This window comes from Lactuca serriola, chromosome 1, assembly GCF_051521515.1.
Source record: "Lactuca serriola cultivar US96UC23 chromosome 1, Lser_US96UC23_V15, whole genome shotgun sequence".
NCBI classification, from domain to species: domain Eukaryota; kingdom Viridiplantae; phylum Streptophyta; class Magnoliopsida; order Asterales; family Asteraceae; genus Lactuca; species Lactuca serriola.
This window is the reverse complement of record NC_136408.1, coordinates 44,863,805-44,873,344: the sequence shown is the minus strand read 5'-3', so window position 1 is coordinate 44,873,344 and position 9,540 is coordinate 44,863,805. Positions and strand designations below refer to the sequence as shown.

At 38.3% G+C, this 9,540-nt stretch overlaps 1 pseudogene; it reads right to left on the bottom strand.

Moving 5' to 3' along the window:
* Nucleotides 1-6,371: 6,371 nt before the first annotated feature.
* LOC145054336 (uncharacterized) lies at nt 6,372-9,028 on the bottom strand (annotated as a pseudogene).
* Between the last annotated feature and the right edge of the window lie 512 nt (nt 9,029-9,540).

The following is a 9,540-nucleotide window of genomic DNA, read 5'->3' as shown; positions in this document are numbered from 1 at the left end:
TATTTAAGTATTATTTGTTTTATTTTGGTGTATTTTAATAGATATACAATGTATTGTAGGTACAGGCGTTTGTTAATGAATATAAGCTGACCCTTGTAGTAAATAGAGCCCACCTAAAGGGCGAGTTCAAAGATACCATGTTACTTGCAGTTACTAAGGACGGACTGTAACACCCATAAAATTTAGGTCAAATTTAAACTTTATCAAAAACATTTAAACCATTAGTTACTACAAATTTGTTTCCAAAATAGTCTTTATCAGAGTTTTCCCAGAGATACATAACAAAATGTGAGGAGCGGTACGATCACGCCTTCGCCTTGCCTCGATCCCCTGATGTACCTGAAACAGTAAACTGAAACTGTAAGCCCGAAAGCCTAGTGAGTTCCCCCAAAATACCCATACACACAAATATACGAATTATCACAACACGGTATACAATGGGTCCAGTCAACCATCGGGTTGGAATACCCCTTCCACTCAACTATCAGGTTGGAATGCCGACACACTATGTGTCCAATCATCCTCGGGATGGAATACCCCAGGCCCACAACCAGCAGGTTGGATTTCCCGGTCTATTGGCTTCTACACAAAGCAGATAACCTTAACCACAACAGACATGTGCATGCATAACAAACAATCACATTATAGTCTACGGACAATACTAATCTAACAGACCATACCGCATATCATATAATATTATCCTACCCCCTAGGATATCGATCTAACAGATCACACTAACATGACATAACCAAGTACGATTTAAAGGGTCGTCCTTGGTGCCTTAGACCCTTAAGTATAGTGAGGATAACTCACCTTGCAATGTCGGCTCACAGAAACAAGCTCAAACTCTCGGATCACTGCCATGAACTCCACCACCTATATTTATCATGAACCATACATGTAAATTTCTAATCTTTCCAGAACTGTCCTCAAAAGTCAATGGGTCAACCCATGGTCAAAGTTAAAGTCAACAGTCAAGGTCAACAATCCATGTTGACCTTAACTCGTCGAGTACTCCCAGCTACTCGTCGAGTTTCTTTAATACTTGCCCACTCGCCGAGTCACCAGAGCGACTCGTCGAGTTCCTAAGGCTCACGAACGATGCTCTGAGACCACTCGTCGGGGTTACCCGCGTGCCACTCGACAAGTTTGTGCACACTAAACGATTTGGGAAACCCGCACCGACTCGTCGAGCCACTCTACTGACTAGCCGAGTTGTTCGTCAAACTCGTCGAGTTCATGACCAACTTCATATGACTCGCCAAGTCGACCATGCGACTCTCCGGGTACCTTTAGTTCCTCATCCATACAGAAGCTTTATAAGTCATGCAAATGCTCCAAACTGTAGATCTAAGCTTCTAGGGCATGATTATCACGTAAAGTTGCAAACTTTACGTGCATGCAACATGATATGGCTCAAAACAAGCTAAAAGAGTTACTTAAGGTAAGGGGAAAGGTCATAGCTTGGCAAGCACTGAAACTTTATGGTAAAGAGGGACTATAGGAGTCCAGATCTGAGGCTACAACCTTAGATCTTGGCTTAACACAAGGAATCACTACAAAACTCTAAAAAGGCTCCAATCCCACACATAAAAAGACCCAACCAAAGAGGAGAAGCAAGGTAATGACATGTTACCTTCATAATGATGCTACGCTCAGGAGCAAACCGGATCTACAGTAGCCACTAGCTCCAATTCCTTGCACTCACTACTAGAAAAACAGCCTTTTACGACGCTCATTGCGCGTCGTAAAAGGCTTAGACGACGCGCAAATGCGTGTCAAGGAAGGCCCTGTCATAAAGAGTGACGATGCGCTTTTGTGCGTCGTCTAGACGACGCGCATTTACGAATGTAACGACCAAAAATTTCAACCAATTTAAAATTTTCGAAAACAAACCGATTCCATTAAAGTTATTACAAAGAGGTTTTCAATACAATTTATTTTAAGTATTCCCAGAATCTCATCACAACATAAACACAAGGAGCGGTACGATCACACCTTCGCCTTGCTACGGTTTCCTGAAGAACCTGAAAAACATAAAACCACAACTGTAAGCCCGAAAGCTTAGTGAGATATCCCCAAAATACCAACCACATATACCATACACGCATAACATGCCATAACATATCTGATCACAGAACAACCATACACTTCGGGTCTACTGTGTGACTGGTCCGCCGCACCGGCCAACAGTCCACCTGGTCCACCCTCTGAGTCTAGCCATAAACCTCGAGTCTGCAGTGTGATTGGTCCGCCCTCACCGGGCCTTCAATCCACATGGTCCACTCTCCGAATCTATCCACATACAACGAGTCTGCAGTGTGATTGGTCCGCCCGCATCGGGCCTTCAATCCACCTGGTCCACTCTCTGAGTCTACAGTATGACTGGTCCGCCCGCACCGGGCCTTCAGTCGGCCTGGTCCACTCTCCGAGCCTCGGCACTTCTGGTCCGCCCTCTTGGGGCCTACAACCTATCCGGACCGCTCGCTGGGCCTTCGGGACAACCGGTCCACCCTGGGTATCTTGGCCTACAACACAAAGCAGGACCCGCCTCAACCCAACTCCAGTCCAACAACTATGTGCACATAAACATACAAACATATAACAATTCACAGTCAACAAGCCGATCAAACAGATCACATAACATATCATCATCCTAACCAGGATACCGACCTAACCGGTCACTAGCATAGCATCACCCTACATCTCAGGATACTGATCTCAACCAAGTCTCTAGCATATACCATCCTAGCTACCAGGATGCAACATATCAAAGCAATAACATACAACAAATACCCGGATCTCAATCTGATAAAGGGCCGGACTTGGTGCCTTAGACTCTGTTGATATAGTGAGGATAACTCACCTCGATACTGCCGACTGAACAGATAACCCAAGCTGCTCCGATCACTAATACGATCTTCACCGCTGGACAACCACCAAGGCACTGAACTCAAAACAACAACCAACAATTACCAAAATGCCCCTGGAACCACTGGTCAACCCTTGGTCAAAGTCAACCCCTGACGCCGAGTCAACCCGATGACTCGCCGAGTCCCCATGCTCAGAATTTCCCCAATCCGCGACTCAACTCGCCGAGTCACCCCGAGACTCGCCGAGTCCAACAACTCTGAGTCCACTCACACACAACTCACCGAGTCATCCCCTTGACTCACCGATTCACGGCTCAACCAGAAAAGATTGGGACTCTTCGACAAGACTCGTCGAGTCCAAGAACAGACTCGTCGAGTCTAAGGCTATCTTCAACCTACTCGCCGAGTTGTTCTTCCAACTCGTCGAGTTCTAGGTCATCTTCATCCAACTCGCCGAGTTGTTCTTCCAACTCGTCGAGTTCCAGCCTATCTTCAAGCAACTCGCCGAGTCCACCCATGTGACTCGCCGGGTACCACCGGGTCTGAATCCATACAGAGGCTTTCCAAGCCATGCAGATGGTCCAAACCATAGATCTACCCTTCCTAAGGCCATCCATCACGTAAAGTGGTAAACTTTACGTGAATCCAAGGAGATCTAGGCCTTTTCACTCTAGGGTTTGTGTTTGGGACAAGATAGCTCCATCAATCACTCACAAATAGGGACTTTCATGCATTCCAACCCTTCTCCATTCCAGATCTGAGGTAGCAACCTCAGATCTAACCTCTAAACTCCAATACCTCAAAAGATATGATCTTTAACACCCCCAAAATGATGAATCTAGATAATAACAGCTCAAACAATGAAATAATACCTCAAAAGGAAGCTCCAAGAGAAGATTAACCTGAATCCTTGCAAATCCCTTTGATCCAAGTCTCTTCTCCTTTAATATCTCTTCAACAACCACCTCTCCAAGCTCCAATTCACTCAACAATGGGGTTTCTTCACGAAATTAGGGTTTCTGGAACTCAAGGGATGATAAGGAGGTTGGGGAGGAAACATAATGTTCTTTATATAGGGCTCAACCTCCGGATTTAGGGTTTTCTCCACTCAGCGCCTACTCGTCGAGTCCAATCCACTGACTCACCGATTCGGCCACTTGACACGCGACCAAGTCGCGACTCTACTCGCCGAGTCCACCCATGGACTCGCCGAGTCACTCTATCCCATATTACTCTTTTAGCCCTTCAACTTTACTCATGCTATTACGGGATGTTACAACGACGCTCATTTACGACGCGCAATTACGACGCGTGTTTACGACACGCAATGCGTATCAAGGAAGGCCCTGTCATAAAGGAAGATGACATGCATTCGCGTGTCGTAACCTTACGACACACGTGCTAATGGCACGCAATGCATATCAAGAAAGCCCCTGTCAAGAAAGGCCATGTCATAAATGAAGATGACACACATTTTTGCATATCATAATTTTAAATGTTTAAAAAAAATATTCTTTATAGATTTACGTATTTTCAAATTAAATTTGTATTTAATGTTTCATAATAGAAAATAAAATATAATATACAAAAAATAGAATCCATTGCATAAATTTAATGTCATACAATTCTATTTCTTACAATATATAAATTTGCATCTAATCTACTATATACATCAAATTCCAACCAAGTAAAGTTGCATCTTGCCTTTCATAATTCCTTAAGACTAATGCTCCAAACAGATGATTATATGGATAAGCAGTTGTAAATTGGCCCATCTCACTCAATAATGACTTAGCCAAATTCAACTCCAAGTCTTTACTGCATCTTACAGATAATGCTGCAAGATTTAAATCAAGTGGCTTCATATTCCTTTCTTCCATCAACTTTACCTGATGCACAAAATACACAAAAACAAAAAAAAACATTGTAGAGGAAGGGGTAATTTGGGAAAATGTGATGGGTATAATATAATAAGAATGCAAATACTTAATACCACTTTCATGCCATTGTTCCAAGAGATTCAACTAATCTTTAGTTGCACTAACTCCCAATGCTGCAGGAATTGCCTTTAGTTGCACTAACTCCCAATGTTGCAGGAATTGACTGAATAAATAAATAAATAAAATATTTTTTTATATAAAACTCTATATGAAAATACTATTAAAGCAATCTTTCAAATGAACCTTGAATTGGAGCCTAATAAAGAACAATGGCATTATTATCGTCACCGCCATCAAGACCCATCTCAAACTAGCATATTTCCTAAAAAGATAGCTCAATAAAGAATAATGAGATAAATTTCTAATAAAACAAAAACCAATCAAATAAGAAAATGTATACATACCATTCTTCAAGAAGACCACCTGAATAAAGAAGTGAATGAACATCACCATGGCCATGACGTTTTGTCTAATAAGTGAAATAAAAGGGGTTTATAATTGGGAATATTACTAATATTATATACTTTAGTAAATTCTTCACTTGTATTATGTACTTATTATTTGGATACTTCTTTTCCTGTCAAAAGAGAGGAAGCTAACCTTTTGAAATCATAATGATGTTGTCTCTCTTTTGAAATCATAATGTCAAATATTTTCTAGATATTGCACTAAATATAGTGCAAGAGCATCCAGACCTTCGTAGTAGTGGAAGTGTGCTTGGAGTTTTAGCTAAAAAGGCTGGTGTATTTGCTGAAACATAATCTAATATCTTTAAGAAAACCTTCAATTAGGGTAAGCAAAGGAACGAAGTTGATGCCATAATCAGAGGCCCTCTTGATCCTCCCGTTAAGCCAGATGACAAGTCACCTTCTGACAAAATGCCATTTGAAAATCAACACTCTATAAGTTTTAATATAAAAATGTAAACAAGGCAAATTAAAACCTGTTCAGGGGATCCGTATCGAATGATATCTAAAGCTTCATTCCAGTCTGTAGGGCCAACTACACCACAAGATGACCGTGCAGGTGGATGTCTTTCCATTTGAGGTTCTTGAGGAACATACATTTCTCTAAACCCCAAAATTAAGCACCTCAGGAAAAATATAAAGTAATACAGAACATGAAATTTTTTTTAAAATAAATCAAAACACAAGGACAACACTACCTGCTAAAAAATGGTCCAGACATGGATTGTGTGACTTCACCACTTTGCTCAGCAACATCATAACTGCACAACAAAATATATATAAACTAAATAAATAAAAGCAATAAAAATGGTTATTTATCTTGGTGTTAGAAAAAGAGGATGTTTACCCATTTTCCCTAACAGAACGCCTTAGAGCAGCTCTTGTTTCACCTGGCTTCCCCTCCTTTCTTTTCTCCATTTCTCAAAACTATAAAAAAAAGTAGGGAATTAATAACAACATATAGATAAATTACTCCTATTCCCCAAATAGTCTTTTTTTTTGTACCTTCCACTTAAAATTTTCATCTAGCATGCTCCTTTGGGTTTCATTCACATATCAACTTCACTACTCAGTATTCACTCCTCCACAAAATGAAGACTATGATTGGCATCTAATGTAATTATATATAAGAATGGGGACACTATGATTGGCATCTAACTCTTCCCAATAATAAACGGAGCTAGATCAAATTCTCTCATAAGCTCTACTCTACTGACTAAATTGCAAACATTGTTTTAATTTGTATCTCCTTTCGGCTTCTCCATAAGCAATCACACCCATAACAGTCAAGGAGTAGCCAGCTATACCTAAAGGGGTAATCGGATTACGGAAAATGAGTATTAAGATAACAACCGCTACAACACCTTTAGCATTCCGACCATACCATATACAATACTTCAGCTTAATTTGCAATATAAAAAAGAAAGAATCATGGCTAAATTCACAAGCTCGATCCATGAATATGTAATGTACTAAGTTTGAAATCAGAAGTAAAAACAAAGAGCAAGAAGAAACAAGTAACCTGTAGAGTTAGAGCACTTGTGTGCTTGGTGACCAAAAAATCGGTCAAGCTAGCAGCATAAGCCATGGTTGAACTCACAGAAAGCAGTAGCCACATGAATCTATGCTTTAACCCAAGAGTAATGGTGGCATCTAACACATCTGGCTCCATTATAAGTGATGTTGGAAATAAAAAGACAACAACCATTGGGGACATATAAAGCAAAAGGTTCATTTAATTTAACTTCTCCCTGCAATAATAAAATCATTAAATGTACATTCACATACTTGGCTCCATTGACATACTTGAAGTGAAGAACAAATTTACATATATATACCCTTAGTAGAAAGTAGAAGTTAATTTATTTACCCCTCTGAAGAAAGTAGCATACCCTGAAGAACAGACTTGAAGGCCCTAGTAGATGTTGCACTTATGCACATGATAAATCCATACAGCTGAAAACTTGGTTCACCCAGTAATAACAAACAATTTGACTTATTATTTTTGCCTCACTTAAACAAAATCTTAACATTACTCTCCATGGGAATGTGTAATTTGTTGTTTCTTTTTTACTTACTACAGTAATGTAGATAAAGTATAAGTTGTTATAGATGGAAGCTTTTATATACTATGTTGATTAAGATACCAATTGCATTCAGAGGAATGGGTTGATATGTTTTTCAATAAAAATATGAAAATGAGCATTAATGAAAAGTCCACTTATCTGCACCCATAATCATGGAAAGCATGAGTAAGCTTCAACAGCTATAAGCCTACAAGGTGTGAGTGTGACACATTAATTAAAGGGACTACCTCAGTGTAATGATTATCAAGCAAAAAACAAACAAGATCAGTACACTCGATTTTTGTCCTGTTGTTTCTAGAGCACAGACCTTCTAAAATATATGGGAAAGTTTTAGCAGCCGAATAACTTTGTATGATCTACTTCATTAGTTCCCTCAACTTTTCTCTTAGTTTCTCAATATTATAACCAGTCTGCATGCACCAAAGTATAGTTAGTACATAAGTTTTCTATGTAAAACACAATACATGATACATCTGTATAGTTTAAGCACATCTAGGGTCAGTATTAACCTTCTCAACCAAACAAGGAAGAAAGATGGAAGCTTCAGCTTCATTCATGCTTTAGTTTTCATTTCTCAATGTGTCAAATTGCTCCGGGAGGAATTCCAAAACGTATAACCATATTTCATATATATATATATATATATATATATATATATATATATATATATATATATATATATACACACACTACATTAGTTTACTACATAATAAACCAACCAAACTGTAATAATAATATTAATAATAATAATAATAATAATAATAATAATAATAATAATAATAATAATAATAAGTTCACCTTGAGTAGGCAAGATGTGTTGGATTCGTAGAATCGCAAAACAAACCCCTTTAACAATATATCTAGGACTTCAATAATTTCATTGGCAATTGCTGGAAGTGCCTGAATAAGTTAGATGAGTGAAATCAAAAATTGGGCCCCCATAGTCAGTTTTAACTTAGAAAAAAAAAATGGAAAACATACCTTCTGAAGCATCTTGATTCCATCAACTTGTTTTTTGAAGTCTGTGCTCAAAAGCCGACTGTGCAAATCTTCCTTGAAGCACTTCATCAGATCATTCTGTTTCAACAAATTTAATTACTTTTTTGAGAATCTTAACGACAACCAAAACAATGTCATTATATAGATATCAAATTAGCAACCTCAAGATCCTGAATCTGCTCCAATCGTAACTCTTCAAATTTTAACATACGAACCACAATTCTCTCTCTTTCATCCTGCAAGTAGATTATATATTATTACTATTATAATTATAACTAAAGTATGTTTGATCCTTCTTAAATTTCCAAATGGCATAAAATCTATATCCAAATACCTTATTAGAGTCTTTGACATTTAGCAATGTTTGTGATTGTATGTTAATATCTTGAACAGACGTTAGAGGCTCTGGTTTTGAGCCCTTTGCTGGTACCCCACTCTTAAACACAAAATCAAAACAATAAATCTGATATCTATTTTTATAAATCAGAATGAATAAAGTATAAAAGCTATATATATCATACCAAAGATACAACTCTGCTTCCTGGTTTTGATCCATAACCATTAGACTTTCCAACCTTTGTTTTTGTTGCTTGCCAAGATGGGGCTGTTGCCAAGATGGGTTTGACCCAAACATAATGAAACCTCCTAAAAGGATCATACATGTTTTGAATTGTCCAAGAACAACATGAGTTGTTGCCAAGATGACACCGTTGCTTGTATCGCTCTTCGGATCCCCAACCTTAATACTCCATCATCACCCTTGAAACATCAATTGCAAAATGACTAAAATGCCCTCATGTTTTTCCACACAAAATGACCAAAATTTATAATGAAAAATAGTTTTTTTGTAGCTTTCAATTTGATAGAAATATTTTGAAAAATTGGAGATAAAATATACTTTTACTTTCATTTATTTCTTTATTGTAGCAAACTTGATTTTCATTTCTTTCTATTACATCATTTCTCAAACAAAAAAAAACTACCAAATTATAGCATTGTGTTTTTTAATTTATTATAACATACTACAATTAATCCTATCTTTAAATTCATGGAATATGAAACAAACCTGTGATTTCTCAGAGCTCCACTGAGAAACAAGGGCTGACCACTGATCAGGTGGGACCCGATGATCAAGGTCTGCAAGGCGAGACTTGAAGGCCCACCATTTATTTCT